This window comes from Stigmatopora argus, chromosome 20 (assembly GCF_051989625.1).
Source record: "Stigmatopora argus isolate UIUO_Sarg chromosome 20, RoL_Sarg_1.0, whole genome shotgun sequence".
NCBI classification, from domain to species: domain Eukaryota; kingdom Metazoa; phylum Chordata; class Actinopteri; order Syngnathiformes; family Syngnathidae; genus Stigmatopora; species Stigmatopora argus.
Genome location: NC_135406.1, coordinates 1085479 through 1094592, shown reverse-complemented (window position 1 = coordinate 1094592; position 9114 = coordinate 1085479). Strand labels below are relative to the sequence as shown.

The 9114-nt window shown below is 46.6% G+C and overlaps 1 long non-coding RNA gene across 1 annotated transcript in view; it reads left to right on the top strand.

Moving 5' to 3' along the window:
- The first annotated feature begins 7952 nt into the window (after positions 1-7952).
- LOC144066347 (uncharacterized) overlaps positions 7953-9114 on the top strand; it is a 219194-nt gene continuing 218032 nt past the window's right edge. Inside the window, exon 1 of the long non-coding RNA XR_013297521.1 lies at positions 7953-8205. This is a non-coding gene — a long non-coding RNA (uncharacterized LOC144066347). The remainder of the gene's footprint in view (positions 8206-9114) is intronic.

Sequence of the window (9114 nt, the reverse complement as noted above, 5' to 3'; positions counted from 1 at the left end):
ACTTTGCCATTTCATCTCCTCCGAGCGACGACTCCAGCTCAGATTCGGCGCCGATCCGTTTCCCCGCCACGGGAATCTCACCTGCGAGAGGAAGCGAACCACGCCACCGCAAATTGTTGAGGCGCGTTTGAAGCGTCATCTGCATAAACGTGCAAGCGGCCTCGCTCGGGGCGCCGCGTGCCAATTTAAAGGGGCCGACGTGTAACGTGGACTTTTTTTGCTTGTATACAAATAGTGGCCCACCGAGTGCCAAATTAAACAACAAAGTCAATCTTTTGATCTGCCTATTTATTAATGGGAGTCTGAATTTCATTATATTGTGATGCCAAATTGACTCATTTGCATAATGACGGGGCTCATTTGCATAATAACCACCCCCCTTTATGTATACAGTGCACTGTTTATATAGTACTAGTGTATAGGCTCCATTGGGGCCTCTTTGGCCAAATTGAAGCTGTGTTTACATTGAGTTTCTTTTAATGAAGTCATCGGTGTCCAATCGTAGGCCCTGGGACCAGATGGAGCCCGATGCGTTGTTTTGTTTGACTTCACATTTCAGTTTGTTTGATTTTCGCCTCTTGAGTCCCGCCAGGCTTCCCTTCCTCTTGTAACCAGCTGCGTGTACTTGGTAATGAGCTTTTGTGTATCTACTTAAACCCGTGTGTTTGTTAGTCATGGTCAGGTTTGCTTTTATTTACTGCTAAGTCCTTGCTATTTTCCTCATACCATGCCACGTTTTATTAAAACCTTATTCTCGATGGCTTCCCTGCTTTTGGGTCCAACTACGACGCCACGCCTACACTTTGTTGGGCGGAGTCACCGATGTCATTTTCCCCTTGCCACGTTTGCCGATTCTAAGAACCAAAACATCCATTAGTACAAAAATGACCGTTAAGACCTTGGCAAAGCGACTCGCGGTCACATCCCAGACCGACGCCACGCGGGAATCGGGTCCAATCGGCTCGTCCCCAGCTGCGTAGGCGCCGCCAGACGCGGGCGCAGGTGAAAAGCCCGTGCTCGTTTGGCACGGCGAGACGTGCCCAGCCGTGGCTAATGGCATCGGAGCACGCTAGAGAGAGCTGATGGCGTTCCGTCCTCCCTCTCTGCGCCAGTCACCACTCTGCCCAATGACCCGTCGCCTGACCAAAATGGTGGGCGGGAGGCTGGCCGGCACTCATCAAAGTTCCCCGCCGGCGCCGCATTGTTGCTTTTGTCGGCGAATATTCCCCGATGGCGCGCCCTTCAGCACCCGTTGCGTCATTCGCTGCCAAAAACGCCGGCCCATATGAAGCGTGTACATGCTAATGAGGTGTTAAATATTTAACAAGTCTCTCTAATCAGCTCGCCTGGAAAATCACAGAAACTAAACAATGGACAGATACCGCATTGTGCCACACGTTTGATCAGGAAGCCCAAAAAAACGGCCGTTTTCAAGACAGTACGCCAACATGTGCGTGTTTTCCGTATGTGGTAATATCTAAGTAGTCAAGTCAGTGCAATAGATCCAGCGCTTGCCGCAAGCTTTGGCCAGACTTCTAATTAAAAGACGCATTGATCTCTCTTCCCAGTTTCCCGTTTGCCCGCTGGATGTATTTATCACCCACAATTCCGCTGGGGTGCCATTATTCACCGGCTAAAGAGGAAAGACAACTCCGGTCCACGTGGAGCCAAGAGGACAAAAATGGCCATTTTTGGCGCAACCTTGCATCAGCAAATGGATGCATGGGCCATTAGAGGTAATGTATCTGACGAAAAAAAAATCACTTAGCACTTGCGTCTTTAGATGATTTATCTGCGGCTTGGATGCATTTTGTTGAAATACAGCACTCAGAAAAGAAAAATGCTTTAAACTATGCTCTCCAAATGGTTTTAGCGTGTAATATTTACTGTCTTAATGGTAATTTGTGATAGGCTTCGTCGCATTTTTCTACTTCTTTACGTCATTATCCTTCATCTTTGCCTTTTCCTTCGTTACCTTCACATGATTCACATCTTGCTAGGGTACCAGGTGGTTGTAGTTCTTTTGAAAAATGAAAAAACTAAACAAAACATAGCCAAAAAAATACAAAAGTTGATTGAAAAATACCTCAGAATTTCCAAGTGTTTAAGTCATTGCCTGCCACTGTCAACAATGGAAATCCGATCCTTTGATACTGACAGAACCTGCGACCCGTTTTGGGGAATGAACATTCGAGTGGGTTAAATGAGGGTGTAAAGGCGTTAAGCCTGGCACGATTGGCGTCAGCCGCGGCTTTTGCGCACATCATCGCCCGATGATGCTCTCTGGAGACATCTCGGTGAGGACACTGATGTGGAATATTCATGCCACTGAGCAGGGGTGCTAGAAAATCTTTTAAAATGATTCTGCGGAGCTACAATGCGAATATTCTAAAAGTGTTTGAGTTAGCACTCTCGATGGCGTAGAAAAAAAAGCTAAGTTGTCCTTAGATGTATAGCTTTTTTTTTTTCTCAGCCCGCCCACGGCTGCGTTCGCAGATGAACCATGTAGCTAACAGGCTAGCGTGTCATCTCAAGGCAGCTGTTCGGAGCTTGTTTTTCTAAAAGGCTCGTTGGAAACGGCTGACATTTTCACAGGATGATACGGAAATAAGGACTTTGACGCACTTTGCTCTGCCAATTGAAAGCCAGTGACATTTGAAAGACTAATGTTTGTCTAATATTCAGGTTTTTGGGAGGCTGAGCAAGTTTTCAATCTGTGGGATGCCGCAAACGATTATTTTGGTACTCGGACGTTTGGTCGAAAGACGTCTGGTCGACCGGACGTTTGGTCCCCGGACGTTTGGTCGACCGGACGTTTGGTCCCTGGACGTTTGGTCGACCGGACGTTTGGTAGAACGGACGTTTGGTAGAACGGACGTTTGGTAGAACGGACGTTTGGTAGAACGGACGTTTGGTAGAATGGACGTTTGGTAGAACGGACGTTTGGTAGAACGGACGTTTGGTAGAACGGACGTTTGGTAGAACGGACGTTTGGTAGAATGGACGTTTGGTAGAACGGACGTTTGGTAGAACGGACGTTTGGTAGAACGGACGTTTGGTAGAACGGGTTCGTGAGTCCCAAGGTTTGAGTCACGAGACTTTCATTTGTTTAACCCTAACCCTATTCACTCAATGTTAAATAATAGTCATTAAATCCCTATTCACCCAATGTTAAAATCTATCAACCCGGTTCTACCAAACGTCCGTTCTACCAAACGTCCGTTCTACCAGACGTCCGTTCTACCAGACGTCCGTTCTACCAAACGTCCAGTCGACCAAACGTCCGGGGACCAAACGTCTTTCGACCAAACGTCCGGTCACGATTATTTTGAATGAAGGAAAAACGCCAGTCAGTCAGAAGTATTGACAATTTGGATTCAGCTTGAGCGTGTTTTTATTCAACAGCCCCAAAATCCCCGCCATCCCCCGCCCCCTGACGCTCCATTAGCCCAGTCGAATCAGCTCTCACTTTAGGCCCCAAGTGCTCCTTACTGACAAATGTTTACACTATTTCCTCGCAATCATGTACTCGATCAGCTCTGCAATTTCCCAGCGTTGCTTTTTGACTCGCTGATTAGCATTTTTCAGGGGTGGTCGGAAAGGGAAGAAACCCCAAGCCAACCCCCGCCCCCCTGCAAATGCAGCACAGCTGATCCGACAAATCGGCCTCAGTTAGTATGCGCGGCGTGGCCGCAGCTAGCGTGTCATAAATTGGCACGTGGCGGCAGGCCAGCGGTATATTGCATTACTCCGATGCCCTGGGTGTCATAAAATGCAGCGCACGGAAAGAAACGGGGGCGGGGCAGGGAAAAATGGCGGTTTTTGCAGATCCAGATCTTCAAAATGGAACTGCCACCCAACGACCGGTTGCGGTAGATTATATCGCCGTACGGGACACCGAGCGACGCTGAATAAAATGAGATTCACTCCGACTAATCACTTCCTCCTGCCGTGTGCGTACGGGAAAATACCAGATTATCTCGAGGTTACTGTATTTTCACGACTATAAGGCACACATAAAAGTCTTAAATTTTCTCCAAAATAGACAGGGCGCCTTATATAATCCAGTGCGCTTTATATATGGACCAATACTAAAATTGTTATCACGATAAAATCAAATGAATCCGTGGATAGGGTACACCGACTCTACAATTTTCTCGTAGACAAAATACTGCGCAGTGACTGCTGGGATATGTAGTCGTTCTTTTGTCAATACACCCAATGGATTGTGGCCTGGACATCGACATCAACACAGTTTTACGAAGCATGGAAAGCACCGTTGGAAAAGTTACGCTAGCTACCAGCTAGCTACTATTTGCGAATGGATTGTGGCCGCCTGGACGAACGTATAAAACTCAGCGTTTTTGATGACTAATTTGGACAATTGTTCAATTCGGACACAGAAAATGAGGACTTTGATGGATTTGTGGGTGATGATGACGTGAGTAAGTTGTAAAATGGCTAAATAAAGTACAACCCAACTCAGTTTTGCTTCCGTTGCCTTTTTAAAAACGTGTTTTTAGCGTGTGGGTGTAGCCTGCAAGAACTATATATTCCAGCAGTCACTGCGCACCGGAAACTGGAAAAAGAGTCTGGGGCTGCTTCCGGTAGCCAGCGCTATTGCGGTTAGATATTCATATATAATATATATGCGTCTAAAAAAACGGTGCCTCCTTTGTGTGTTTAAAATACAGAAATAGCACTGGTTACTGACACTGCGGCTAAAAATACGATGCGCCATATAGTCGTGAAAATACGGTATGTTTGTGGAGCGAAAACACCTGCGTTTCCACCCCCCCAAAAAAATCCCTCGCCACGCCGTCCTTTCCCGCCCTTCCCCCTTTTAGCCGCCGCGCGTCGGGTCAATTATTACCGTGTTGCCGTTTATTACCGGCGGGTATTATGTTTATGAGGCGGCATCGGTGGCATTTGCCTGATTTAACGGCGAATAAATAACGTGTTAACATCAATAAAGTCATTGACTCCAACTTCTAAACTTTTTACAAGTAGGCTTTATTGTCGGCGGCTCGCATAAATGCCCCGCAGCCCGGATTTTATCAGCGCGTGACAAATGTCCTGCCACGAACACGCCATCCGCCAGAGCGAGTCAGTTTATTGCGGCGTATCGGGAATATTGGGGGCCACCGTGGGTAAAATTACCCAGCTTCCGGTCCTTGTTACTTGGGGCGCCCCGTTGGCAATTGCTGTTTGCTAATCACGCGGCATTATCCGGGAGAAAAACGGGACGCGGCGGTCTCGCCTTTTGTTTTCCTTTCAGCCTCCGCCGACTCGTTTTTCCTATCGTTTGTGAAATCAGGTGCAGCAGCGGGAGGGGCCTCTTTGCACAAAACGCATCCCCCGGAGTTCCAAAGAGAAGCGGGGCCAGGCGGAAAGTTAATGAATAGAACAGTCGGAAGACGGCTGGGGGCGGCCCCTGAGCATTTGTCACCTCAACGGGCGTCATCTTCCCCGCGAGATTACATTTTCGCTTCTTTTTATTTTATTGTCGGCCCGGAAAAAAAAGAAAAGGGGGAGTCGCGGTTTACCGGGTTACCCGCCGAGCTTCGCTCGCAGCGGCTCGGCGCCATGCCTTTTGATGCGAAAAGTAACCGCGTTTTGGACCTCCCGCCGGATTTCCTGATAATTTGCCAATTCCGCTTCTCGCCCGAGTGAGGAATCGGCCACGCCGATCTGAGAAAACGTGTCTCAAATACAGGAAAATCTCCCCCGCTTGCTGTTTTTTAGCTCTAGAAATCACGTCCGATCACCAAACCTTCGGAATCTAGACAAGGCTCCAATATTGCCACGCGGCGTAGAAATGTAAGACTGCCCGATGTCATCACAACAACCACGAAGAAATGGACCGATAGCTAAGGACCCCTGTTGTCACGTCCTGTTAGGGCAGGGGTAGGGAACCTATGGCTCGGGAGCCACGTGTGGCTCTTTTGATGGGTGCATCTGGCTCTTTGCTAACCTGTGAGCTAAAATATGGAAATCGCTGGTGACAGCACTGAGATATTACATCTAGAACTGCTTTAATCTTCATTTTTTGCAGTAGACTCTTCTGGAATGCATCCTTATTGATTAGCAACAGTATGAGAATCTTTTAAAAAATATTCATTTTTTTTCCACTTTAAAAGTGGTGAAATTACAAAAAAAATTGAAAAGGCATTTGTTTACATGTATGTATTTTGACTTTTAAATTCGTAGTATGGCTCACAAGGAATAACATTGGAAAATATGAATTGTTTGTGGCTCTTCGTCAAAAAGGTTCCCGACCCCTGTTTTAGGGTTTTGGGTGAAGGTGTGTGTGTCCTTTTCGCTTCTTGTGTCTCTCCGGGCTTCCCTTCCTCTTGTAACCAGTTGTGCGTGATTGGTAATCAGCCCCATTTAAACCCTGTGTGTTTGTTAGTTTTTGTCAGATCGTCAACCTTGTTTATGCTTTGAATTTAGTCGCTAACGCCGCTCATTGCCTGAAAGTGACAACAATCGATGTCCACTGCTGTCAACGGCAGCCAATAATTTGTAACGTAATTTGCGCGTCACATTTGGCTTTTCGTTAGCTAGCGCCTGGGGGGTCGGCCGCAGGTTGACGGGAATCTCATATTTTCCCTGGCGAACAAATGGACCAAATGTCTCTTTTTTAACGTCCTGCTCGGCCCGGAGCATTCTGCGGAAAATGAAGGAGGCAAACCCGTGTGATGTTGAGAACTGGTTAATGGCGCACTTGTTCCATGTAATTGGCCTGGAATAGCTCTGTAATTTGCAACTGGAGAACCCGGACTTGACTTGAGAAAAATGCAAATGCGCGGCAAAGCAGCCCCTTGGTTAATCAGTTCTTCACAAAGAGAATACTTTGAGTTCATTAACGCTCCATTTGCATATCGCCTCTGCGAAGGGAGAGTTGCTGCCAAACAAAAAATACATCGTCTTTCTTCACAAAATGGGCTCTTCACAATGCGACTGCGTGGGACCGAAGTTACCATTTTGACTCCGTGCCGACGTCCCTCTTTAAGATGAGGCCTTGGGGAAAATTGCGCGTCTGGGCCTTGCTCTTGACCGCTGAAAGGTCGCGTCTGGCTAGCGCTTTTCAGGTAGCGGCTCAATTATGCCATTGAGTTTATGAAGAGCACCATTACTGTTTTCCTGGGCCACTTTACCTGGCCGAATGGATGTAGAGTGGCCGGCCGTCGCCCGACCTTCATCGCGGTCACAAAAGCAACGCGTAAACCGCGTTGGCATGGCAGTTCTCGCAAAAGGGCTAAAAAGACTTTGAGTGGTTTCTTGCATTCATTTTACACTGTCGACATCTGAGAATTTTTCAGATGATAAATTTGCACTTTTCAAGGGAGGTCCAGAGTGGTGTCAACACATTTTTCGTTGTTTAATATTATGTTGAAATTTACAAGTCACCATGCTATCCTTCAGTTTATTATTTCTAGAATTTATTGTCCTTTCTCTGACAAACGACAATTGACAGACAAAATGTGGTTCAACGTAGACTCAAGTGCAATTTATAGTCGAAAATATATAGCGGTTAAAGGTCAAATCTCGCATTTTTTTGCCACTAAAATAAAATAGAGCTCAACAAAAGTGAAAAAGTAATCTTTTGATGTAAACATCTCGCCTCCCTATTTGTGCTGTGAGCCCCTCAACTCTTTCTTGTGGAAAATGTGCAAAACAAGTCCATTTTGGCAAAACGACAAACTCCAAATCCTCCTTTTTTGACTCATTTTTTTCTCACTCTTTGCCCAGTCATATTTTCTTTAAAAATAGAGGTAATATTCCAGAACCCATGTGTTGATGTCCATGTGGTCGGTGCCACGTCCGCCTTCCATCTTCCGCTCCTTCTGTTTGCGCTTCTGCTAAATCTCACGCTGAATTTGTTTGGTCCATTAAGTCCGTCTTCCTTTTTATTTTCTCTGCAGCTTCGAAAGCAAGGACAAGTTCCCGTCGGCGTCCCGACCCAAGCTTTTCGGGGGTGAAAGCGCACCGACGACAGCCTCCTTCTTCTTTCCAAGCGTCCGTTCCACCGGCGGGGGCTGGCGACCGCTCGCTGCACCTGAGCATCTGCGGGCAGCCGCCTCGCCTCTTTAGCGGCCAAGCAATCTGCTCAGTGAGATCCGGCCTTGCTGGGGGGGACAGCTAAGGGCACGCGCCACCTGCGCTGCTCGCCAGTTGATAGTTGGAGCACAATGGCGGACGGTAAGCACAAAAAATCTTGTTCTTTGCCATCAAAGTCGGGGAAGTTTTAGCTGAAAAATGTCCGATTCGGATCCATCGTTTTGATTGGTTTGATCTGCTAAATATTTTTGCTTTCTTCAAACTCCTGCTGTTTCAGGGTTAGGGCTAGGGTTAGGGTCAACCCTTGCAATTTGGAATTTGCTTGAAGCTTTCCATATTGAATGAGTGACTGCACAAAATCACTTATACCGTATTTACCCGGGTAAATGAAATGGGGGGGTATATTAAACAGCAAAATACGGTAGATTGTACTGTTAAATTAGTAAACTTAGCTAAGGTACCAAAATCTCTTGCATTTAAAGTGCAGCCTTTATTTTGTTTACTAATGAAACAGATTAAGGTTAATCCTGTTACATGACCTACTTAAACCTAATACAGGTATAGTCTGCAAAACGTTGATGCACCCCGTCACGTGCGTAGTGGATGGTACCTTCCCGTTTGTGCGCCATTTAATATACCCCTGCCGTTTAATATACCCGGGTAAATTAAATGGGGGTATATTAACCAGCATAATACGGTTATTTCGATTTTGATACTCCGGTCGCAGGGAAAGCTAGCACGCCGGTTCAAGACATGTTGCATGTAATAATAATAATCAGAATTAAATCTGCACAAATTCTCCAAGCTGCACATTTTTCGTAACAGAACGGGTTAAATGCTCATTGGCGCGTTCGTCATGCTATTGCCTCACCAACGTTGTTTTTCTTTTCTAAAGCCACCGTGACAGTTTGGATTACAGTTCTAACCTGTTCACTTGGCGTGGGCTCCCGTGACGCCAAATGTCAGAGGCCGACTTATAATTATCTCCCCTGCCAAATGGCATTACATATTATCAAGATGCTGACAAAGTCGGAGGAAGCGCCGCGCACT